Source organism: Mauremys reevesii, linkage group 24, assembly GCF_016161935.1.
Source record: "Mauremys reevesii isolate NIE-2019 linkage group 24, ASM1616193v1, whole genome shotgun sequence".
NCBI classification, from domain to species: domain Eukaryota; kingdom Metazoa; phylum Chordata; order Testudines; family Geoemydidae; genus Mauremys; species Mauremys reevesii.
The window spans coordinates 16,430,598-16,456,914 of NC_052646.1; the positions used below are offsets into that span (position 1 = coordinate 16,430,598).

Sequence of the window (26,317 nt, forward strand, 5' to 3'; positions counted from 1 at the left end):
AATGAGCTCTTTAATCTCTCAGAGGAAGGTCTAACATGATCCAATGGCTGGAAGATGAAGCTAGATACATTCAGATGGGAAAGGGGTGGAGTTTTAATAGTGAGGATAATGAATCACTGGAATATCTTACCAAGGGGGTTGGAGATGGGACGTCTTTCTAAAAAAGCTGCTCTAGGGATTATTTGGGGGCCGTTCCCAGGCCCGTGTGACACAGGACGTCAGACGAGATGATCACAATGGTCCCTTCTGCCTTGGAATCTCAGAATCTAGTGCACATTAGGCCCCGTTGCTAGTGGCATGATCTGAAATAGCCAACAGAGCTGAAATAAAACAAACGGGGAAAATATACACAAAAGAGAAAACGCAAGTCCAATGGACATTTCAAAGAGAAATTTTGGAATGACCTGACATGAGGTGAATTTGTTTGCTTCAAAAAGGTTCCTCAGCTGGGGCAGGGATTGTCTCACGCTGTGTCTGGGCAGCACACAGCCCAACGCGACTCTGATCTGGGCACCTCTATAATACAGCTAATGACAAGTCCCCACAGCCCTGGAGTCTGGGAGAGCAGCAACTCCAGGAATCTTTTCCAAGCTGATCCAGCTGAACATGGAGTCAGTCAAAATCTCTGGCCAAAGTCTGAAAATATTGGCCTGTGTCCTCCAAACTAGACGGTCAGATTGTGGAGTGGTGTGAAAGGGTGTTAAAGGGAACTGGAGTGAAGTCATCTCAGTTCCAGCACCAGGTCTGGGAGGAAAGTGGGGTGTAATGGGTCAGAGCAGGGGGATTGGGAGCCAGGACTCCTGGGTTCTCTAGGGATCCCAATCCTCCAGGATGTCTCCTGGAATTGAAGATTAAGCTTTAATGAAAGATTATGTCATGTGATGAAACCTCCAGGAATATGTTCAATCAAAATTGGCAACCCTCGTTCTACTCTCTCCTCCCCCCTTTTGGGGGGTCGAGCAGGTCAGAGCAGGGTGCTGAGAATCAAGACTGACTGGCAGGAGGGTGTTGTCACCTGGCTAGAGATGGAAGCATTTTGGTAAAAACCTCCCATATTTTGTAACCACAAGAGTCTTTACCCATAAGGACGTGAATCGTAAGTAAACAGCTATTCATCCAGCCCTGTTCTTACTGGAATCTCTCCTCCAATGCCAATCACAAACTCTTCTGGCCAAGAGGGCTCTGAGCTAGTGAATAAATACAGGCCCCTGTAGCTCCCAGCTCCACTCAGCTGTTCGCGGAGAAGACACAACCCCTAGAGAAGATGAGAGTCCAGATGCTGGCTGTCCTGCTCCTGTTCGTGTCCCTCCTTTGCACTGAGGGAATCCATGGAGCGTCCCTGGCTGGGGTGAGTGGGGGACCCTGTTCCATTCCTGGTGTGCCAGGTGATGCCCAGACACACAGCGAGAGGCTGCCCCTGCCCCAAAGATATTCCAATGCAGTAATGGGTAAGAGGTGAAACTGAGGCACTGCTTGAGGAAGTGAGTTTCTCCTGGTCACACAATAAGGCAGCAGCAGAGCTGGGAATTCAGCAGTCCTGCCTCTCAGACCCCACCCCACCCCTGCCCTCCTCTCCCTCCGCTGCTCTAATGCAGTGGATTTCCCTCTCCTCCCAGAGCCGGGGATACAGCCCAGGAGTCCTGACTTCCAGCACCCCTACTCTGACCACTAGACCCCGCTCTCCTGCCAGAGCTGGGGACAGAGCCCAGCAGTCCTCTCAGGACTTGCTTTAGAGATGGGCATTAGATTCCCCATGATCCCTCCGGAGCCGCGACTGCTGGTCAAACAAACATGTGGGGCAGAAGTGATTCCCTGCTCTCTCATTCTGACAGGTCTTGGAGTCCCAGAACTTGGAGGAAGGACGAGGCGAGTCCAAAGTTATGGTGAAGAGAGAGGCGGTGAGTAGCGGGGGGTGGCTTCGCTTGTATCACTTCTGGGACTGATGGGGGGAGGGGAGGGCTATGCTGGATGCTGTGAGCTATCCCCAGTAAAATCCTGTGGCAGGAAGTTCAACAGATTTACGCCTAAAATGTCCCCTACATTGACTGAATTAATATCCAGTGGTAGGGAGTCCCACAGGCTAACCCAGGAAACCCTGTGGTAGGGAGTCCCAACTCCAACATATCCTGTGGCAATGAGTTCCACGGTTTAACACCGACACTGTTATGGGTTAACCTCAATAATATCCCACCAATAAGCATCTCTCCTGCCCAGCAGAGGGCAGCAGTGGTCCATCCATGAACTCTGACCTCCTGCAGAGAACATAACCCTTTAGTACTCACTCATTGCTGGGAATCAGGAATAGAACCCAGGAGTCATGCTTCCCCCAACTCTTGATCTAACCACTAGATACCACTCCCCTCCCAGATCAAAAGGTGCCTCAAACACCACATGGGAATAATAGTTTGGGAAAAATCTGGGAGAGGAGGGGAGTGGGGTCTAGTGGTTAGCGCAGCAGGGCTGGGAGCCAGGACTCCTGGGTTGTGTTCCCAGCTCTCAGAGGGGAAAGCGGCTTGGGAGAAGGTAGTTGGGGGGTCAGTTAAGGGCAGGCCTCACTCTAGTCTCTCCATCTCTTCCAGAAGGCAAAGGATTTCGTTTGTCGCTTCTGCTATAACTGCTGTCCTGGGAACCGTGGCTTTGGGTTCTGCTGCTCCACATGACCCCCTTTGCTGGTCACCCTGCGGGCGCCGTGAAACTCCCCAGCCTTGCCCGGGAGCAGATCCAAGCCAGCCTGGGGCCGAAATTGCCTGGCACCGAGTGACTGGGTTCGGGGGACGCTAACTCTCCTGCTCAACCCCAATAAAGTGTCTGCCTGGACGTGGAGTTTGTGTCTTTACTCTCACGTGCCATGCACTTGTCACCCATTCCCTGTGGGGCTGTGCCCGACCCCACTCCCTGCTCCACAGCACCCCCTAGTACCGCACTGGGGCATTGGAGCCAGCCCTGCCTGTCAGGGGAGATCTCCCACCCCAACCTGCCCCGCCCCTGCAGCACAGTGCCCCCTAGTGCCACACTGGTGCAGTGGGCCGGCACTGACTGCAAAATGAAGGCCCCTCTCACAAGGCCACTGACTGCAAGTACAGAGAGCTTAAGAAATTTGCTTGAGATAACTCCTCTCAATGGAAGAGTCCCAGTCACCCTTGTTCTATGCCCTATACCCCACTCCCCTCCCAGAGCCGGGGAAAGAACCCAGGAGTCTTGACTCCCAGCCCCCCCTTCCCTCCGCAATAACCCACTAGACCCCCCTGCTTCCCACTACAAGGATTGTAGAAGAGGCGCTGCTTCTTCTCTGCTTTGACTCCCTGCAAAGATCAATAACCGGCATCACTATCACCTCCCAGTATGATCAGTGCACAGCACCCACAGGAACAGCCCTGTGCTGGCAGCTCTGGACTGCCCAGCCACCTGCAGTACCACATCACCCCCTGGCGGTCAAGAGTGTTAGTGCAGCCCCGTCATTTTCACCAGTAGCCAGTTTTCCTGGATGCTCACAGCTTAACTTGCAAAGATCCTGACATTGCAAAAATTCCCCTGTCCCAGTCCCTGCCCCGGAGCCAGCTGGTTCAGAGACGGTGCCCCCGAGGTGCGAGCAGCCTTGTGTCCCATTCCCTGAGCCAGCCAAGCCCCTTCTCCCTTCTCATAGGCTCATAGACTTTAAGGTCAGAAGGGACCATTATGGTCATCTAGTCTGACCTCTTGCACAACGCAGGCCACAGAATCTCACCCACCCACTCCTGTAACAAATCCCTAACCTATGTCTGAGTTACTGAAGTCCTCAACTTGTGGTTTAAAGACTTCAAGGTGCAGAGAATCCTTCAGCAAGTGACCCGTGCCCCACACTGGAGAGGAAGGCGAAAAACCTCCAGGGCCTCTGCCAGTCTTCCCTGGAGGAAAATTCCTTCCGGACTCCAAATATGGTGATCAGCTAAACCCTGAGCATGTGGGCAAGACTCACCAGCCAGCACCCAGGAAAGAATTCTCTGTAGTAACTAAGATCCCACCCTATCTAGTGTCCCATCACAGGCTACTGGGTATATTTACCGCTAATAATCAAAGATCAATTAATTGCCAAAATTAGGCTATCCCATCATACCACCCCCTCCATAAACTCCTCAAGCTTAGTCTTGAAGCCAGCTATTTCATTTGACAGGGAAGGGAGGTTGGGGGTTATTCTGTTTAGAGGACTAGTAGAGGGTTGCACACTGTGTTGTTTTTGCAGGGTGCACGCATTGCACCCCTGCTCCATGGGTGCCCACCTCAGTTTTCAGGCTTCCTGCAACCCCCCACCTGCTCCCTAATGCCAGGGGCTCTGAGATTGCCTCTTTATTCTCACGTGCAATGTGCTTGTCACCCATTCCCTGTGGGGATGTACCTGACCCGCTCCCAGCACCACAGCACCCCCTAGCACCGCACTGGGGTATTAGGGCCAGCCCTGACTGCTAGAGGAGACCCCCAACAAAGCCCCCTGCAGCACACAGCACAGCGCCCCCTAGCACAGCACTAGGGCATCAGGGCCAGCCCTGACTGCCAAGGCAGAGCCCCCACCCCGTTCCCTGCAACACAGCACCCCCTAGGGCCACACTGGGGCAGTGAGCCAGCCCTGACTGCAAAGTGAGGGTCCCTCTGCATAGACTCCCAGGTCGTGCTCACTCTTGGCTGCGTCTGGTCTCTGCGAGGGGAACATCCCTTCTTGGGGGTCCACTCTCTCTTGGGGGTTAAGTCCCTCTGCCTCCTGGAACTGCACCTCTCTGAGCCTTAGCACTCCTGTCTCTCGCCTGGGCCCGCTCAGGGAGTCCCCTCGCTCTGGACCCCAGAGAGAATAATGCCACCCTGTTCTCTAGCCCGGAGCAACTCTCAGCCAGCGTAAAACAGGAGGTTTATTGAGCATCTGAACCCAGCACACGAAACTCTTAGGGCCCTCAGGCCTGGCCTCCCTCAGCACAGTATATCTAAGGCCTGGTTTATGCTAAAGATGAAACAGGCACCTATCAATGGGCACAAAATATCTATGATCAAAACTAGCATGGGGTAACTCCCTAAGAAACACGATGAAGGAACAAGATAAAGGATGAAAAGGACAATTTAAGAAAAGAAGCACTCGTTAAACAACAATTGATTAGAGCATGATGGTGCAAAACTCATTGGTCCCAATGAAGGAAAATCACTATATAAACAGGAGGCCTTGCCACAAAACTTTGGGTTTGTCCTTCCAAGACTTCCCAGGAGTATCGTGTCATGATCCAACGGAATCTGGCTCCTCCCTACCTGTGATCAACCTAGCCGGCCATTACATTGATCTGGACTGGTAACTATAACAGTGACTGGTGGAACAGTGTGTGTGTGTATGTGGTGTAACTGAATGCATATACTAATTGTTGTATCTTTAATAAACAGTGCCTATTGCCTTTTCCCCTGAAAAAGATCCTGTGTGCTTCTTATAAGCATAACAAGCCCTCCCCAACCACCAGAGATTTGGACACAGGGGCAGGATTGGGCTCTATCTGGCACATCTCAGATACGGGAATACTCATCACTGGGAGCAGCAGAAATCCCCCCAGCCTCCTCCCTGCGCACCAGTCTGGGCTCCGCAAGAGTCTTCCCCCCCTGCTCAGGGCTGGGCTGGACCTTTGCCATGACCTCTCACTGAGACACAGACCAATCAGGACAGGTGTCACCATGATAAGGGCTTCAGAGAAAAATAAATAAATAAATGCAGTTGCAAGGGGGTCTGTGTCTTTGTGACGGGGATACTGGATGGCTTGTGATTCAGGTGCTGGACAGAGATTCAGGAAACATGAGTTTTACACCCAGCTCTGCCACAAACTCATTGTGTGACTTTGGACAAATGATTTACTCTCTCTGTGGCTCAGTTTCCCTACCTGTAATATGTGGATAACAAGCCTTCCTTTGTCTATTAAGACTGTAAACCCTCTGGGGCAGGCACTAGCTCTGTGTGGCTGTGCAGACCAGAGCAGTGGGACTCTGATCAGGGCTGGGGCCTCTACATGTTGCTGTAATGCAGATCAGAATATAAACAATAATCCTGAGCTCTTTAAAACCCTTGTCTTCCTCCCACTTCTGACTGCTTTCCAGGCTCATCCCCTCAAGGCTGCTCATCCCAGGCCCTAGATTTTCTCTGCTCTAGCTCATCAGTGAGCTATTCCCACCTCCCTTATATCCAGGTGGGATAACGTGCCACCTGGTTCAGTGAGTCAGGTAGGGATGCCAATTTTGGTTGGACATATTCCTGAAGATTTAATCACATGACATAATCTTTCATTAAAAATTAAGATTTAATCCCTGTAGACTCCAGGCCAGTTCTAGAGGGCTGGAAAGCATAGAGTCAGCAGAACCCTCTTACCTTGCCCAAGCATGATGAACACCTGCTAACGGGTTGAGGATTAGCACACAAACAGCAGCAAGCCTTTCACAAGAAGGATCAGTGTTTCCCACCCCAATGCTTCAACCTGCAAGGATAAGCCCTGGATTTACTTGTTTCTGTCCAGATCCTGTTTCAAAACAAAGCAAACCAGGAGCCCCATAACCCCCCTCACAGCCCCACAATGTGACCCCCTCAGGAGCCCCCCATAACCCCCCCTCACAGCCCCACAATGTGACCCCTCAGGAGCCCCCCATAACCCCCTTCACAGCCCCACAATGTGACCCCTCAGGAGCCCCCCATAACCCTCCCTCACAGCCCCGCAATGTGACCCCGCAGGAGCCCCCCATAACCCCCCTCACAGCCCCACAATGTGACCCCGCAGGAGCCCCCCATAACCCTCCCTCACAGCCCCACAATGTGACCCCCTCAGGAGCCCCCCATAACCCCCCCTCACAGCCCCACAATGTGACCCCACAGGAGCCCCCCATAACCCTCCGTCACAGCCCCACAATGTGACCCCCTCAGGAGCCCCCCTTAACCCCTCACAGCCCCACAATGTGACCCCTCAGGAGCCCCCCATAACCCTCCCTCACAGCCCCGCAATGTGACCCCTCAGGAGCCCCCATAACCCTCCCCTCACAGCCCCGCAATGTGACCCCTCAGGAGCCCCCTTAACCCCTCACAGCCCCACAATGTGACCCTCAGGAGCCCCCAAAACCCTCCTCACAGCCCCACAATGTGACCCCTCAGGAGCCCCCATTATCCCCTCACAGCCCCGCAATGTGACCCCGCAGGAGACCCCCTTAACCCCTCACAGCCCCCCAGTGTGACCCCTCAGGAACCCCCCCCCAGGAGGGGGAGGAGCGAAGCAGCGACCCTCCGGCCCGCGCGCCCACTGTGTCTCACCCTTGGCCACCCCGGCCCCAGCGCGAGGCAGCAGCGCCCGCTGCGTGTGCGCGGCAAGGCGGGCTCGCGCTGCCGCCAGCGGGGTTAGAAGGGAGGGGGAGGCAGCGCGCGCGCGCGCGCACAGGCGGGGGTGGGGCGGAGACAGCGCGAGGCGCCAACAGCCAGAAGCGGCCATCCTCAGTAACAGCAGGGGGAGGGGCCCTGGAACAGCCCCCCCCCTCCCAGCCTGGAGGCATCATCAGTGGGGGAGGGGCGCTGGAACAGCCCCTTTCTGCTGCCCCCTCACAGCCTGAGGGCTGGGGACAAGGGAGCAGCTCCCTCCCCCTCTTCCTCTCCACACGTGGGGTGGGGGGCAAAGGAGGGAGACAACCACTGGACAGTGGGGCGCGGCCCCTCCCCCAGAATTGGTGGGTCTCGCCCCCATGGCCCTGTTCCCCTCACGGGGAGGGGTCACGGTCCCCTCTGAATCTTGGGGTTGAGGGGCCCCCTCCTGCAGCGTGAGGGGCCGTGGGACTGGGTGGGGCAGCTGAGCTGCCCAACAATAGACAGCCTGCTGGGTGGCTGCCACATGGGGACTGTAGGGGAGCTGATGGGGGGCTGCCGGTCCACCCTGGTTCCAAGCCCCCCACCAGCTAGCGCCAACGGGCTGCTCTTTCTGCAAGCGATGGACAAAGCAGGCTGCTGCCGAAAATGTTAGAAGGGAGCATTGTGCAACTTTAAGCCAGCATGTTCTCTAATTGATCAGCCACGAAACAATGTTAACCGAGACGACGTTAAGTGAGGAGTTACTGTAGTTTAACCCTGCACCCATTCACACGACGAAGCCATTTTTGTCGACTTAGAGGGCTCTTAAAATCGATTTCTGTACTCCTCCCCAATGAGGGGATTAGCGCTGAAATCAACCCTGCAGGGTCGAATTTGGGGTAGCGTGGATGCAATTCAACAGTATTGGCCTCTGAGAGCTATCCCAGAGTGCTCCATTGTGACTGTTCTGGACAGCACTCTCAACTCAGATGCACTGGCCAGGTAGACAGGAAAAGCCCCACGAACTTTTGAATTTCATTTTCTGTTTGGCCAGCGTAGCGAGCTGATCAGCACAGGTGACCATGGAGTCCCAGAATCACAAAAGAGCTCCAGTATGGACCAAATGGGATGTACTGCATCTGATTGCTGTATGGGGAGATGAATCCATGCTATCTGAATTCCATTCCAAAAGACAAAATGCCGGAATAGTTGAAAAAATCTCCAAGGGTATGAAGGACAGAGGTTATAACAGGGACCCGTAGCAGTGCCGCATGAAGCCTACCAAAGAACCAGAGAGGCAAACAGCTGCTCTGGGTCAGAGCCCCAGACATGCCGCTTCTATGATGAGCTGCATGCTATTCTAGGGGGTGCCCCTACAACTACCCCACCCCTGTGCTTCCCTCCTCCCCCACCCCTCTTGGGCTACCTTGGCAGTTATCCCCTGATTTGTGTGACTAATTAATAAAGAATGCATGAATTTGAAACAACAATGAATGTATTGCCTCTGCAAGTGGAGATCAAAGCGGGGAGGGGAGGGCAGTTGGCTTACAGGGAAGTAGAGTGAACCAAGGAGGCAGGTTTTCATCAAGGAGAAACAAACAGAACTTTCACACTGTAGCCTGGCCAGTCATGAAACTGCTTTTCAAAGCTTCTCTGATGCACAGCGCACCCTCCTGTGCTCTTCTAACCGCCCTGGTGTCTGGCTGTGCGTAATCAGTGGCCAGGCGATTTGCCTCAACCTCCCATCCAGCCATAAACGTCTCCCCCGTACTTTCACAGATATTGTGGAGCACACAGCAAGCAGTAATAATGATGGGAATATTGGTTTCGCTGTGGTCTAACCGAGTCAGTAAATTGCACCAGCGCACATTTAAACGTCCAAAGGCACATTCTACCACCATTATGCACTTGCTCAGCCTATAGTTGAACTGCTCCTTACTACTGTCCAGGCTTCATGAGCCATGGGAGCAAGGGGTAGGCTGGGGTAGGTGCAACCACGCGGTGCTGCCGACTGGGAGAGCAGCCTGAGGCAGAAGCCTCCAGCTGGCATGATATTCCAGGCAGGACTGAATCTCCATTAGACGAAACTTGAAGACGAGAATGACCTGGAGTCATTCCCATTTTTGTCCAGGCACCCCCGACCGACCTCACTGAGGCTGGCCAGGAGCACCCATGTCTGCCCAGGTGCCCCCAACCAACCTAGTCGAGGTCGGCCAGGAGCACCCACGGGACGATGATGACGGCTAGCAGTTGTATTGTACCATCTGCCATCCGCAAGGCAAGGCAAGGGGATGCTGCTGTGTAGCACTGCAGTACCGCATCTGCCAGCAGCACCCAGGAGACATATGGTGACAGTGAGCTGAGCAGGCTCCATGCTTGCCGTGATATGTCGTCTGCATGGGTAACCCAGGAAAAGGCAAGAAATGCTTTTTTGCCCTTGCTTTCACGGAGGGAGGAGAGGCCTGATGACATGTACCCAGAACCACCCATGACAATGTTTTTGCTCCATCAGGCATTGGGAGCTCAACCCAGAATTCTAATGGGCGGCGGAGACTGCGGGAACTGTGGGATAGCTACCACAGTGCAATGCTCTGAAACTTGACACTAGCCTGGGTACTGTGGACGCACACTGCCAACTTAATGTGCTTAGTGGGGACACACCCAATCGACTGTATCAAATCGATTTCTAAAAAATCGACTTCTATTAAATCGACCTAATTTCGTAGTGTAGACATAACCTTAGAAAAATATCCAATCTTGATTTAAAATTTGCCTGGGATGGAGAATCCACCATGACCCTTGAAAAATTGTTCCAATGGATAATTACTTCCACTGTTAAAAGTATGCCTTCTTTCTGATCTGAATTTGTCTAGTTTCAACTTCTAGCCGTTGGATCATGTTATACCTTTCTCTGCTAGATTGAAGAGCTCATCGTTAAATATTTGTTCCCCTTGTAGGTACTTATCGGCTCTCATTAAGTCACCCCTTAACCTTCTCTTTGGTAACCAAAGTATATTCAGTTCCCTGAGTCTTGCGCTATAAGGCCTGCGTTTTAATCCTTAAATCACCCTTGTAATGTGCTACATCTTATCTCGTGCCCCCCGAGAGTTAAACTGTATGGCTTGTGTCTTGAGTGGGATTCTGGGAGAGGGTAACGGTAAGTTGAGGGGGCAGCACTGATGCCGGGGGGATGGTTGGACTGCATTGTAACTCTCAACAGGGGATGCTAAATAGAGGATCAGCACCTCAAGAGCATGCATAAGAACCTCAAGACAGGCAGTGCCTGGGCTCTGTTCAGACTCTGGAGCAGGCGTCGGCAACCTCTGGCACACGGCTTGCCAGGGTAATCATCCTGGCGGGCTGGGCCAGTTTGTTTATCTGCTGTGTCAGCAGGTTTGGCCAATCGCGGCTCCCACTGGCCGCGGTTCGCCATCCCAGGCCAATGGGGGAGGCGGGAAGCGGCGCGGGCGAGAGATGTGCTGGCCGCGGCTTCCCACCTCCCCCATTGGCTGGGATGGCAGACTGCGGCCAGTGGGAGCCTCAGTGCCGGTGCAACCATTTAGGTGACCTAGGCGGTGCCTAGGGCACTAGGATTTGGGGGGTCACCATTTTCTTTGGCAGCGACCGCGGCGGCTGGATCTTTGGCCGCCCCGGTAGCCGCCAGCATTTAGGCGGAGGGAGCTGGGGCAGGGGAGCGCGGGGAGGGCTGCCTGCAGCAAGTAAGGGATGGGGGAGGCACACAGAGGAACTCTTCGCCCCAGCTCACCCCTGCCCTGCCTCCTCCCCGAGCACGCCGTGGCTGCTTCACTTCTCCCGCCTCCCAGGTTTGCAGCGCCTAAGATGAGGGGTGAGCTGGGGCGGGGCAGGGGGGTGCCTCAGGGTGGAGGGTAGGGGATGGGGAGCTGCCGCAGGGGCAGTGCCTCAGGGCGGAGGGGGGAGACTGCTGTGGGGGGGCGCCTCAGGGCGGGGCTCGGGGATGGGGGAGGGCGCCTAGGTCGCGAAACATCCTTGCATCGGCCCTGGGGAGCCGCAATCAGCTGAACCTGCCAACGCGGCAGATGAACAAACTGGCTTGGCCTGCCAGGGTGCTTACCCTGGCGAACCACGCGCCAGAGGTTGCCGACCCCTGCTCTGGAGGCTTAAAATGTGGAAGGCAGTTGCTGGGTCTCCCTACAGCAGTCTGGTGAGTGGCCAAGAGTGGCTCAATCCAAGCTGTGACAGCTGCTTCCTAACAGATTGATTGAGTGTTGCTGCGACATCATAACCCCATGAGAGGCGTAGCACTTGTGTTGGTGTAGTTAGAGTGACGCAGTGTCTGTGCAAACACTGTGTTATTTATATCAGCTGTTTGCTGTCTTGAGCCCAGCTACCCCCGGTCCCCCACTCCCAGCCAGGCTGCTGCCTGGAGGCTCCCCGCTTCCCGTTCAGGGAGTCAAGAACCGTGGGCAGCTGGACCCCGATCCCACTGGGGAGCCAGGGGTAGCGGATGGGGGTGGCATGGCGGAAGGAAGGCAGCTGGGCTCCTGGAGGGGAGCTGCAGGAAACCGAGAGCTTTGTCTCTCAGCCTCCCACACTGCCCCTCTCTAGTGTGTGGAAGCGCTCCTGGTGAGGACACGCACCACCGACAGGAGGAGGGTAGTGTGGACATCAGCCACCACAGTAATTACTAACGTAGGTTGACTTAGAGCTGTAGTGTAGACATGCTCTGAGAATGGAGCAAATCCCGTTCCAGTCTGGAAGTAAAATTAATTTACAGAGAAATACTTTAAAAAGAAACAATGCAAAAGCTTTTTATGCAGTTGCATTTATTTTTATTTTTGCAAAGCTCTTGGCATTCCCCAGGGCAACAGAGGGACAGAGCTCTTTGCCCCCTGTTACATCAAAAGACACCACAATCAATGAACAGCACAGTGATCAGTCCCAATCAGTCCGACTGATGATTCTAATGTGGCATTTGATTGGTCAGGAGAGGTGAGAGGCAGCAGCACGGGAAGCGTAATGGCATCGTCGCCGTGTTCAGCAAATCTGGTTTCATCAGCGTGTCTCTTATTAATTCATCATTCCAGGGTCTGCAGGGCCAGGGAGAGATGGCAAACAGCAATTACGGTCCCAGTAACCCACTGGGAATTAGACAAGTACCCTCCCCCATACCCTGAAGGAATTCCACCCCTTTCCATCCCCAGCCAGCTGGGTGCATTTTACATCAGTGCCCTTTGCAAACTGTGTTATTGATAGACTGGAAAGGGAGTCAGGGAGGAGACAGAGCCCTGCCGATCAGCTCCTCCCCTCTGCCCCCAGCAGTGTGCAGCGGTGGGCAAGAGTTGTTGGGGGCAAGGGTGGGGCACGCTCGGGGGAAGGGGCAGCAAGAGGTGGGGCATAGCCAGGGCGGGAAGAGGCAGAGCGGGGGGGGTTGCCTTAGGGGAAGGGGTGGAGTGGGGGCAGGGCCTGGGGCAGAGCTGGGGGTTGAGCACCCCCCCGGCACATTCGAAAGTCAGCACTTCAAAAATTTAACAACAGTGATTTTTGCAAATGAAAAAAATTGTGATTTTGTTTTCTGTTGAAAAAACCTAAAAAAGGGCCTGGGCTATTTTAAAAACTAGAAGAAAAAGAAGAACTGGAAGCTGTTTTATTGACTCTTATGACACATCCTGAGCAGACATGAGGGTCTTTCCTGAGCTCTCCTTTAGGTTTGCAGGAGATTCAAAAGCATAACGGGCACTTCTGTACGCAGCCCTGTAGGGGGCAGTGTCGTTTAGTGGCTGGTTACTGGACCAGGAGTGTAGCTGAAACCATGTGTATGATTGGCCTTGGTGATACTGTTATCCCCACCCCAGAGGTGCAGACTGACAGCATTGTCAGCCAATCACAGCTCCCAGTGTGTATGATCCCACTAGGGCAACATTTTTCAAAGTTTGGTTCACGACCCAGTACTGGGTTGTGGCATGTAATGAACTGGGTTGCTCTCGTCAGCACCGTTGCCTGGGATGTTAAAAGTCCTGTCGGCGATGCCGCCCAGCTAAGGCAGGCTGGTGCCTACGTGTTCGGACACCGCGCTGCGCCCCAGAAGTGGCCAGCAGCGGGTCCGGCTTCTAGGCAGGGGGGCCACGGGGCTCTGTGCGCTGCCTCCACCCTGAGAACCAGCTCTGCACTCCCATTGGCTGGGGACTGGCCAATGGGAGCTGAGGGGGCGGTACCTGCAGGCAAGCACTGCACAGAGCCACTTGCACGCCTTCACCTAGGAGCCAGACCTGCAGCTACCCAGTTCCTTAGGTAAGTAGTGGACTTCAATCCACCACTTACCTAAGGAACTTGTTCAAATAGCTAATTCCCCTCCCTGTTAAAAAATGCACCTTATTTCTAGTCTGAATTTATCTTGCTTCAGCTTCCATCCATTAGGACTTCTTATGCCTCTGCTAGATTAAAGAGCTATCTACTACCAGAAGTCTATTCCCCAATATAGGTGATTATATGCCAGGATCAAGTAATTTTTAACCTTCTCTTGGATAAGCTAAATAGATGAAACACCTTGTGATGCTTTTTTCCAGGCTTTGAATCCATCCCAGGGCTCTTCTCCAAACCCTAATTATCTCAACAGCCTTTCTAAAATATGAACACCGAATTAGACATAGTGGGGCCAATTCTCCACTGATGTAACTTCATTTAAAGTTAATGGAAAGTTTGGTCCCGCATTCCATTGTTGGCCTCATCAACTTCAGCTCCCAGCTACTATAACATTGCAGTTGCTAGGCTCTGGTGAGAGAACCTCAGAGCAAAGGTAGTTTCTGATTCATAGATATCTAGGGCTCCTTTGTTATCGTGGAAGAAAAAAAATGATGTGTTATTCCCATTCAGATGACTTGATGCACATTTAATGTAATAGCAAAGGACTCAGCCAAAGCATCCTTCATAGGAAACAATTTACCCTGTCTGCATTCTGGGTGATTTTAGAGGACCCTCTGAAAGAGATTTCATGGGTACCCAAAAGAAATTATGGGACACTTTCATGCCTCTCTAGTGGACTTGTGGGAGAAGAGGTCATCCTCTGATAAGGCTGTGGGAAATTGTCACGAGGCCCCTGCTGCCAGCTCATTGTATACTCTAGAATTCCTGGGACATCTCCCAGCTGCAATAAATTTCAGATGATTTTGGAGGAACTTTTTGCAAGATGTTCCATGAGTACTGAAGGGAACTGTAGAGATGTCAACATCCCATCACCCCTGGCAATTTCCCATAACCTCCCTGAAGCTACTGTGGGTTCACTAGGAGACTGTTTGAGGTAACTCCCAGCAGCAATGCCTTCTGGGTGCTACAGAAAGCTTTTTGTGTTCTGCCTCATGGATACCTGGGGCGGGGGGGCGGGGGGAAAGGAGGTCTTAGAATCATAGAATCTCAGGGGTGGAAGGGACCTCAGGAGGTCATCTAGTCCAACCCCCTACTCAAAGCAGGACCAATCCCCAACTAAATCATCCCAGCCAGGGCTTTGTCAAGCCGGGCCTTAAAAACCTCAGAAAGAAGATTCCACCACCTCCCTAGGGAACCCATTTCACTCTCTGAGTAAAAAAGTTTTTCCTAATATCGAACCTAGACCTCCCCCACTGCAACTTGAGACCATTACTCCTTGTTCTGTCATCTGCTACCACTGAGAACAATCTAGATCCATCCTCTTTGGAACCTCCTTTCAGGTAGTTGAAAGCAGCTATCAAATCCCCCCTCATTCTTCTCTTCTGCAGACTAAATAATCCCAGTCTCTTCAGCCTCTCCATAAATTATGTGCCCCAGCCCCCTAATCATTTTTGCTGCCTTCCGCTGGACTCTTTCCAGTTTTTCCACATGATTTTTGTAGTGTGGGGCCCAAAACTGGACACAGTTCTCCAGATGAGGCCTCACCAGTGCCGAATAGAGAGGAATGATCATGTCCCTTGATCTGCTGGCAATGCTCCTACTTATACAGCCCAAAATGCCGTTAGCCTTCTTGGCAACAAGGGCACACTGTTGACTCATATCCAGCTTCTCATCCACTGTAACCCCTAGGTCGTTTTCTGCAGAACTGCTGCCTAGCCACTCGGTCCCTAGTCTGTAACAGTGAATGGGATTCTTCCATCCTAAGTGCAGGACTCTGCACTTGTTAAACCTCATCAGGTTTCTTTTGGCCCAATCCTCTAATTTGTCTAGGTCCCTCTCTATCCTATCCCTATCCTCCAGCGTATCAACCACTCCTCCCAGTTTAGTGTCATCTGCAAACTTGCTGAGGGTGCAATCTGCCATAAACCCTCTGGAGGAGCTGGTGTTTCCAAACTGCTTTAGCAGCATTGGAAAACACAGCCAAGGTTCCTTACTTGGCAAATGTTACCAGACAACAAACAAATGACAAGGAGAGGTAATCGCTGCCACTTACACTGTTGGCTTTAAAGCTGTTGTCATTTACGGTATTGCTGTTGAAACTACCAAAGCCCAGCAAGCTGCAGAATATTTATTATGTGTATGATTGAATCATTTGATCATCAAATGAATCAGTGAAGCTATGGACTATTTAAACCAGCTGGGGATCTGGCCCCAACGTCATTCTCATCCACTTCTGGAAAGGAATATAATCCTTGCAAAAGTTCATACATCCAAAGCCTGCATAAATTGTTTCACCACACCATATTGATGAGATACAGGGGGACAGAAGTAACCTAGATAATTTTGCAAGCAAATGGTTAGGTGGATAGTGAGCAGCGATGCAGGATACTCTTGAGGCAAAATATGATATTCAGAAATCAAAGATGACTGCTGATACTCACCGCTGACTAGAATTGGTTGTTTTTCCACAACAGAAAGAGAAGTTTGGAATGCACACTGTTCCCACCACCCTGCAATCTGCCAGGACAGTAAAACGTCAAAATAAAATTCTAAAAAAACAGACTGGCCAAAATTTGTGCAGACAAACTTAAAATGGCCAAATGCCCTGCCATTAGCATTAATAAGCATAAGGGCCACTCCCAACCAAAAGACTGGACTTAGGCCACATAAGATCCTGACAGGGCACCTAATGCAACTACCGGCTGCACCCCCACTGGCCCTTGCCCAAATAGACATTCATTTAATGAATGACACAATGCTTAATTACTGCCAGGCACTAATAAAATGTGTCAGGTCTTTTTATACACCATAAAAGAAGCACTACCCAAAAAACCCTAAACAGCCCTGCCACTCCTTGGAACCAAAAAACTGGGTCTACGTAAAGGTCCACCAGCAAAAGCCTGCTTTGGCTCCACGCTGGAAAGGCCCTTACCAAGTCCTGCTAACTACCAGCACTGCTGTAAAGTGCCAAGGACTGACTGCCTAGACCCACGCTTCTCACTGCCAGAAGGCCTCTCCACCTCAAAATGACCCTCCAACTGCTGATCAGCCTGTCCCTCCTTTTAATACTTTTCCCTCCTTCTAAAGAGCGAAAAAAAAAGAACAAGGTGAAGTGCTGGTAATCTCTCCCTTGTCCACTAATAGAACCACCATACATTTACCATCTGCTAAAGGAACCCAGTTATTACAGGATAAAGCGCTGGTAACTTCTCCCCTGTACAGCAAGCAGGTGCTTGGGGCGGCCAACGGAGAGGGGCGGCACGTCCAGCTTTTCGGTGGCAATTCGGCAGCAGGTCCCTCTTGGGGCGGCAAAAACCCTGGAGACAGGTGCCTCTGTATGATGAAGAAAAAAAAGTTTGTTCCACTAAAATTGCCAAAGTCCAGGGATTCTTAACTACAAAAAACATAAAAAATTGGCCTTGGTAAAAAAAACCCAAAGTATCGTAACCTGGCAGGGAAAAACTTGTGGGAACCATCTTGGGACTGTGGTATTCAGTGGTGGTTTGGGTTTATTCTGGGGACTGGGCTCTGTGCTTTCAGATAAGTACCTTCAGCATGTATAGCCCTCCCTAACTGACTTTCAAATGATGGATACCAAAGGTGCCTTGCTTCCATGACCACTGCCCCCGCCATTATCCTCACTACCACTACCATCCCATAACACATCCTAATACAAACACTGTATACTCTAATGAAACCCATTGGCCAAGGCCCTTACCCCTTAGTGATCCATACGGAATGGTGCCAATAGTGCAGCAGCAATTTGGAACATTTACAAAGGCCAACCATATAATAATAAATTAAAGCAACTGGAAAAGGCCACAGGTCTTATTATTAAAGCACAATAATCCAAGTACGGGCTGGGGTTGGTAAATTACATGTTATTTCCACCCTTAGCTCAACGACCCAAAAGCTGTTGACAAAAATGGTGTTAAATATCACTAAGGCAAAAAATAAATTGCAGTGAAATCTGACATGTTTAGAAAAAAAGGATTTTCTAAATGACCAGTTTATAGCCATTAAAAGTAATCTTGAGCATCAAGTGTGGCCTACCGCCCTTACAGTGCTTCAGGAATGCCATCTATTTTGTGGCCATAAAAACATACTTAAAAAATGTTTTGGGTGAAAGTGCAAATGTTTGCAGTGCTGTTTCCAAGCATATGGGTCGGTTGGAGGGGGTGGGCTTCCATATACTGAATCTTGCCGAGTCCAAAAAAAAAAGCATGTAAAATTAAATAATTCACCAAAATATTTAAAAAAATAAACTACCTGGTATGCCTAATCAATTTATAGTCAGTGCTCCTAAAATAACACCCAACATTTAAATAAAAATAGGGAGTCAATGGACACACTGGCCATTAAAACCCCCACAACTTCAGTGTGTACATAAACTAAAGCCCAAAAAAGTTGTCACTGTTCATGACAATATTAATTACAAAAATATAAAACAAAAAACGACCCTGACAGGACACCTGCTTTTCCAAGCTAATAATAGCTTTGTGTACGTTAAGGCAACCACTTTGCAAGACATACATTTTAATCTCACCACTGTTGCAGGCAATAATATTATTTATTGGTCTGCAAATAAAATTCTGCAATCAGCCCTTAGGTTCCAAATACCCTTTAATTAAACTGTCTTAGCACCTAATCAATCCCAAAATTTGCTTTTACTCCTACCAAAGGTTCAAAATATCTCTAAATTACAAAAGCAAATTCATATACTCCAAAACATATATCAAATTAAAAAGTATGCTTTTCTTACAGCCTATAAAGTGTCCACTTTATATACTAAGTATAATGTACTGTGTTCTGTAACTAAGGTTGTTCAGCAACCCTATCATATTAGTACAATAAAAATGTTAACGCTTTTATTGTTGTTGTTTAGTTTAGGGTTAAGTTATTGTTGTTATAAAAAATGTACTAATAATAGCACCTTCCATGTTCACACTAACCATCCTTTGTTATTGTATTCAGTTAAACCCCAAAAGGTTATACCATGTAAGCTAAAATCAAAAATACAAGGTTCAATAAAAATAAAGGTTTAAAATGAATAGTTGTGCTAAAAGCACAAAAAGGCAGAGTGTGGAAGTTGGGTTTAAAACAAATAAAAGGAAGTTCTTCTTCACGCAGCGCACAGTCAACTTGTGGAACTCCTTACCTGAGGAGGTTGTGAAGGCTGGGACTATAACAGTGTTTAAAAGGGAACTGGATACATTCATGGTGGCTAAGTCCATAAATGGCTATTAGCCAGGATGGGTAAGAATGGTGTCCCTAGCCTCTGTTTGTCAGAGGGTGGAGATGGATGGCAGGAGAGAGATCACTTGATCATTGCCTGTTAGTTTCACTCCCTCTGGGGCACCTGGCATTGGCCACTGTCGGTAGACAGGATACTGGGCTAGATGGACCTTTGGTCTGACCCGGTACAGCCGTTCTTATGGGAAAAGAGCAGACATCTTAGTCTTCCACGAAGAGCAAGAGTCAGGCTAACTCTAACAGCTAATAACGCAAGACTTCCAAGCAGGGCCTGGGTGAGTGAACAAGAACTGTAAAAGATGCTGGTTTTCGACCTTGTGTTAAATAAGAACAGAATGCAGACTGTAGCAAAAATTGCTAAAAAGAAGTAAATTATTAAAAAATACGTATAAATAAAATGCAGTTGCTGATCATTACTATATGTCACAAAAGGCACAAATGCTTGTCTTAATTGTTGACCTAACGACGACCTGCCTCAGAAGGGGAACCCCTGCCTGTAAGTACTCTCCCCGTGCAAATATTAAAAAAAAATAAAGCTGCCTCTAGCATATTGCAACCAACCTCAAAGTAAAAACACGTTTTTCTCCCACAGTGTCTCCAAGTTCATTGTTGGGTTAAGTGTTTCTTGACTGGGCACTGACTGAGAATAGTCTTTTCTCAAGAAGCCGACCAACTCCTTCCCTACAGCCTACTTAGAATCAAACAAGGATGTAGCCAATAGTCATAACTTCGAATACAAAAACGAGACATGCATACAAATAGGATTAATACGTTCAGTAGATCATGACCTTTACAGAGATGTGTTACATGGCATATGTAGCATAAAACACATTCTAGTTATGTTATATATATATATATATACATACAAGCTGGATGGACCCCACCCTTCCAGGAGACCTCACCCCCACGTTTCCCTTAACACCCTGATCCACATTTTAAATGCAGACTTTTCACCCTCCTCCTGAGAAAGACCCTCCCTACAAAAGGTGGGAGGATTCTCTGGCCCCCCTCACCTTCTGTCTGGGCTTCCCTCTCGGTCAGACACTCCTGTGTCCCCTGAAAGGGAAGGTGACCCTGGTCCAGCTGTGGGCTCACAGCTACCAGCTATGGCAGACTCTTCACTGGCCAGCAAAATCCACTGAGGTTGGGTTTGCTTCCAGCTACAGAGATCTTGGGCTCTGTGGTCCAGTGGTCACCAGGACCCCAACTTCCACCTTTGGGACACACGCCTCTGTGCACCCCAGGGCAGGCCCTACCCTCTGCTGACCTGCAACTTCCTGGCAGTCAGCAGCCGGGGTGGCCTCCTTGCTACAAGGTGGATCGTTCCCCTCCCCCGGGGAAATGATCATGGGACGGGAGCTGGCTTCATCCAGCCCCTCCCTCTTCAACTTGCCTTGAGCCCTGGGGCCACAGGAACCGGCTACAACCATCCCTGCCCCCAAAGCTGCATTTTTTACTGCTACAGAGAAATCTAAGAGACACCCTCCCACTCCCCCTGCAGTCCATGTGACTCCCCCTCCCCGGGCTTTTAGCACAAGATTCCTTCTCCCTGCTAACCAACTTTGGGACAGACCGATTCTGCCACATTAAAGAAATCATTCCCCCGTAGAAACGGTGCAAAATTGTGTGCCACCGTGGCAACAGTCAGTTCAGCCTGCAAACCCTTATTTTGCATGTGTACTTTAGCTAAAGGTGCAGGGACTTTGTAACCCCCGACCAGCTCTAATTCTGCTAGCTTCCCAGGCAATAAATCCCTCTCCTGGATCAGGTCCCTCCTGACCACAGAAATCTCAGCACCTGTATCTCTTAGGTCAAGAAGCACTTTTCCATTCATTTTAACAGATCAGGGGTCCTCTAGATCCTTTCAAGAGCCGCCCACACCCAGCGAGGTAGCGCGCTGAGAACAGAGCGCAGCCGCTTCAAGCGACAGGAGAGGTCAGGTGTCCAATCAGTGCTGAGCAACAGCTGCCCTGACGGATTTTAAGAACAAAATCAAATAAAACGAATGGATGATTTCAGTTACTATGTCGTGTCCTCAGAATAGAATCTGTCCCGTGCTCTGTTCTGTCACATGGTGACATGCCTGGAGTCATTTATAAGCACCAGGTGTAACCTCTGAGTAGTCTTGGAAGAATTAGAAGTTTGATAACGAGCTCTTTGATCTCTCAGAGAAAGGTCTAAGGATGCAATGGCTGGAAGATGAAGCTAGTTACATTCAGAAGGGAAAGGGGCAGATTTTTAACAGTGAGGATAACGAATCACTGGAATCTCTTACCAAGAGGGGTGGGGATGGGACGTCTTTCTAAAAGATCCGCTCGAGGGATTATTTGGGGTCCATTCTCAGGCCCGTGTGACACAGGACGTCAGACGAGATGATCACAATGGTCCCTTCTGCCTTGGAATCTCGGAGTCTAGTGCATATTATGCCCCACGGCTACTGACATGTTCTGAAATAGCCGACAGAGCTGAGATAAAACAAACGGGAAAAATACACACAAAATGGAAAACCCAAGTCCAACGGACATTTCGAAAAAGAAATTTTGGAATGACCTGAAATGAAGTGAAATTGTTTGTTTCAAAACATTTCCTCAGCTGGGGCAGGGACTGTCTCTCACTGTATCTGGGCAGAGCCTGGCACAATGGACCCTGATCTGTTGGGGTCTATCCGGGCACTTCTGTAATATAACTAATGACAAGTCCCCACAGCCCTGGAGTCTGGGGGAGCAGCACCTCCGGGAATCTTTTCCAAGCTGATCCAGCTGAACATGGAGTCAGCCAAAATCTCTGGCCAAAGTCTGAAAATATTGGCCCGTGTCCTCCAAACAATACGGCCAGACTGTGGAGTGGTGTGAAAGGGTGTTAAAGGGCATTGAGTCAGAACACCTGGGTTCCAGCACCAGGTCTCGGAGGGAAGGGAGGTGTAATGGGTCAGAACAGAGGGATTGGGAGCCAGGACTCCTGGGTTCTCTAGGGTCGCCAACCCTCCACGATGTCTCCTGGAATTGAAGATTAAGCTTTAATGAAAGATTATATCATGTGATGAAACCTCCAGGAATACGTCCAATCAAAATTGGCAACCCTCATTTTACCTGACTTTGGTGGGGGTCGAGCAGGTCAGAGCAGGGTGCTGAGAATCAGGTCTGACTGGCAGAGGGTGTTGTCTAGAGATGGCTAGAGATGGAAGCATTTTGGTAAAAACGTCCCATATTTTGTAACCACATGAGTCTTTTCCCATAAAGACGTGGATAATAGGTAAACAGCTGTTCATCCAGCCTGTTGTTACTGGAATCTCTCCTCCCTTGCCAATCACTGACTCCACTGTCCAGGAGGGCTCTGAGCTAGTGAATAAATACAGGCCCCTGTAGCTCCCAGCTCCACTCAGCTGCTCGCGGAGAAGACCCAACCCCTAGAGAAGATGAGAGTCCAGATGCTGGCTGTCCTGCTCCTGTTCGTGTCCCTCCTTTGTGCCGAGGGAATCCGCGGAACGTCCCTGGCTGGGGTGAGTGGGGGACCCTGTTCCATTCCTGGTGTGCCAGGCGCTGCTCAGACACACAGCGAGAGGCTGCCCCTGCCCCAAAGAGATTCCGATGCAGTAATGGGTGGGAGGGGAAACTGAGGCACTGCCTGGGGAAGTGAGTTTCTCCTGGTCACACAGTAAGGCAGCAGCAGAGCTGGGAATTCAGGAGTCCTGCCTTTCCGGCCCCCCCACCCCCCTCTCTCTCCGCTGCTCTAATGCAGTGGATTTCCCTCCCCTCCCAGCGCCGGGGATACAACCCAGGAGTCCTGACTTCTCGCTCCCCTGCTCTGACCGCTAGACCCCGCTCCTCTGCTAGAGCTGGGGACAGAGCCCAGCAGTCCTCTCAGGACTTGCTTTAGAGCCGGGCGTTAGATTCCCCGTGATCCCTCTGGAGCCGCGACTGCTGGTCAAACAAACACATGGGGCAGAAGTGACTCCCTGCTCTCCCGCTCTGACAGGGCTCGGAGTCCCAGCACTTGGAGGAAGGACAAGCCGAGTCCAAGGTGATGGTGAAGAGAGAAGCGGTGAGTAGCGGGAGGTGGCTTCGCTTGTGTCACTGCTGGGACCGATGCGGGGAGGGGAGGGCGATGCTGGATGCTGTGAGCTAACCCCAGTAAAATCCTGTGGCAGGAAGTTCAACAGATTTATGTCTAAAATGTCCCCTACATTGACTGAATTAATATCCAGTGGTAGGGAGTCCCACAGGCTAACCCCAGGAAACCCTGTGGTAGGGAGTCCCATTGGTTAACCCCAACATATCCTGTGGCAATGAGTTCCACAATTTAACACCGACACTGTCATATGGGTTAATCTCAATAATATCCCACCAACAAGCATCTCTCCTGCCCAGCAGAGGGCAGTGGTGGTCCATCCATGAACTCTGACATCCTGCAGAGAACATAACCCTTTAGTGCTCACTCATTGCTGGTAGTCAGGAATAGAACCCAGGAATCCTGCTCCCCCAGCCCCTGATCTAACCACTCTCCTCCCAGATAAAAAAAATGCCTCCAACACCACAGGGGAATAATAGTTTGAGTAAAATATAGAGGGGAGTGGGGTCTAGTGGTTAGCGCAGCAGGGCTGGGAGCCAGGACTCCTGGGTTGTGTTCCCATCTCACAGAGGGGAAAGCGGCTTGGGAGAAGGTAGTTGGGGGGTCAGTTAAGGGCAGGCCTCACTCTAGTCTCTCCATCTCTCCCAGAAGGCAAAGGATTTCGTTTGTCGCTTCTGCTATAACTGCTGTCCTGGGAACCGTGGCTTTGGGTTCTGCTGCTCCACATGACACCCTTTGCCGGTCACCCTGCGGGCGCCGTGAAACTCCCCAGCCTTGCCCGGGAGCAGATCCAAGCCAGCCTGGGGCTGAAAGCACCTGGCACCGAGTGACTGGGTTCGGGGGGACGCTAACCCTCCTGCTCAACCCCAATAAAGTGTCTGCCTGGACGTGGAGTTTGTGTCTTTACTCTCACGTGCCATGCGCTTGTCACCCATTCCCTGCGGGGCTGTGCCCGACCCCGCTCCCTGCACCACAGCACCCCCTACCACCGCCCTGGGGCATTGGAGCCAGCCCTGCCTGCCAGGGGAGATCCCCCACTCCACCCCGCCCCTGCAGCACAGCGCCCTCTAGTGCCACATGCTGGTGCAGTGGGCCAGCTCTGACTGCAAAGTGAGGACCCGTCTCAGAGGGCCACTGACTGCAAGTGCAGAGAGCTTAAGAGGTTTGCTTGGGGTAACGCCTCTCAGTGGTAAGTCTGGTAACACAATGGAAGAGTCCCAGTCACCCTTGTTCTACGCCATAGGTTCCCAAACTTTTTGGCATCACGCCCCCTTTTTTAATTTTCAAGAAACCCTCACACCCCCCACCACCTCTCCTTTACCATCATCCAACCTCCCTTTTAATAAATTCAATTAGTAATTTAACCCCCTGCTCCTTGTCCCCTGACCGCTCCTTCTGGGACCCCCCCTCCAACCCCTCCCCGCCCCTTGTCCCCACGCCCCCTCTCCCGGGACCTCACACCCATCCAACTCCCCCTCTTCCTTGTCCCCTGATCGCTCCCTCCTGGGACCCCACCCTCTAACCAACTCCCCCTCCCCGCTCCCTGTCTCCTGACCGCTCGCCCAGAACCTCTGCCCCATCCAACCGCTCCCTGTCCCCTGACTGCCCCCGGGACCTCCTGCCCCTTATCCAACCCCTCCTCCCCCCGGCTCACCATGCTGCTCAGAGCGGCAGGACTGGCTTATTGGAAAACCGGGGAGGTGGGTGGGCTCAAGATGAGCTGCCCGTGCGGTGGCATGCCTGTGGAGGTGGGGGAACAGCGGGGGTGGGGCCAGGGGCTTAGATCAGGTTTGCCAACGCGATTTTTGGCTCCAATAATGCAGCATTGGATGTTATACGAAAAATTTGGCCCTAAATTCCTAACCATTTTAAGGCACATACGTGCTGGGAGCATGTGTCAGAAAATATTCAAGTTACAATTCAAACCATTTCATTTAGATTTTCTGAACAGCAATGAAGATTGTAGCCTAAAGGGCTGATTGTCAGTGACACTCCATGTACCGGTAATTGTGATTTATACTTACAAGGTATCGTCACACAAGCAGGGCATTTTACAGTGCCCTTTATATAACTTATTAATAATCTGGCCAACATTTTCCAAAAGTAACTTGCAGCAAAGAATCCTGTGGCACCTTATAGACTAACAGATGTTTTGCAGCATGAGCTTTCGTGGGTGAATACCCACTTCTTCGGATGCAAGTCCCCCGCTGGGAGCTCAAGGGACGGGCTTCTGCAGCATGGGGCACGGGTCACTTGCTGGAGGGTTCTCTGCACCTTGAGGTCTTTAAGCCACGAGTTGAGGACTTCAGTAACTCAGACATAGGTCAGGGGTTTGTTACAGGAGTGGGTGGGTGAGATTCTGTGGCCTGCGTTGTGCAGGAGGTCAGACTAGACGATCATAATGGTCCCTTCTGACCTTAAAGTCTACGAGGACGGTCCCACTGGCCAGATACGGCTTGTCCATGTCTGGTCTATTAAATAAAGGAATAAAAAATAATGTTTACACTGATAATTTTTTTTCGTTATGAAAATTTCACAGCCTCGTGCCCCCCCTGGAATTTCTTCATGCCCCCTGGTTTGAGAACCAATGTTCTATGCCCTGTACCCCCCTCCCCACCCGGAGCCAGGGAGAGAACCCAGGAGTCCTGACTCCCAGCCCCCCCTTCCCTCCACAATAACCCACCAGACCCCCCTGCTTCCCACTGCAAGGATTGTAGAAGAGGCGCTGCTTCCTCCCTGCTTTGACTCCCTGCAAAGAGCAATAACCAGCATCACTATCGCCTCCCAGTGTGACCAGTGCACACCACCCCCAGGAACAGCCCTGGACTGCCCAGCCACCTGCAGTGCCACAGCACCCCCTGGTGGTCAGGAGCGTTAGTGCAGCAGTGCCACAGCACCCCCTGGTGGTCAGGAGCGTCAGTGCAGCCCCGTCATTTTCACCAGTAGCCAGTTTTCCTGGATGCTCTCAGCTTAACTTGCAAAGATCCTGAAATTGGAAAAATTCCCCTGTCCCAGTCCCTGCCCCAGAGCCAGCTGGATCAGAGCCACCGCCCCCTAGATGCGAGCAGCCCTGTGTCCCATTCCCTGAGCCAGCCAGGCCCCTTCTCCATCCTCCGTCTTTGGGGTCTGATGCCCTTTGGTATTTCCCCGGCAGCTTTTGAAGGGACCCGGGTGGCCGGGGGAGCAGGAGTCTCTGACCAGCCAGCCCCACGCCCAGGTTCAGTGCCCCCAGCACAGCTATAGCCAGGAGGTTGAGGCTAGTGATCAGGGAGGGGGCTCCTGGCTCTGCAGGTCTGGAAGAAGGCGGCCAGGGGCAAGTGGATGCTCCCTCAGTGCTGGTGG

The 26,317-nt window shown here is 51.3% G+C and overlaps 1 long non-coding RNA gene across 1 annotated transcript; it reads right to left on the reverse strand.

The window, feature by feature from the left end:
* Positions 1 to 1,259: 1,259 nt before the first annotated feature.
* LOC120389995 lies at positions 1,260 to 22,963 on the reverse strand. The gene is made up of 3 exons (XR_005591006.1): positions 22,881 to 22,963; positions 4,378 to 4,380; positions 1,260 to 1,343 (listed from the first exon to the last, which is right to left on the reverse strand). It is a non-coding gene; the product is annotated as an uncharacterized LOC120389995 (long non-coding RNA).
* Positions 22,964 to 26,317: the final 3,354 nt, after the last annotated feature.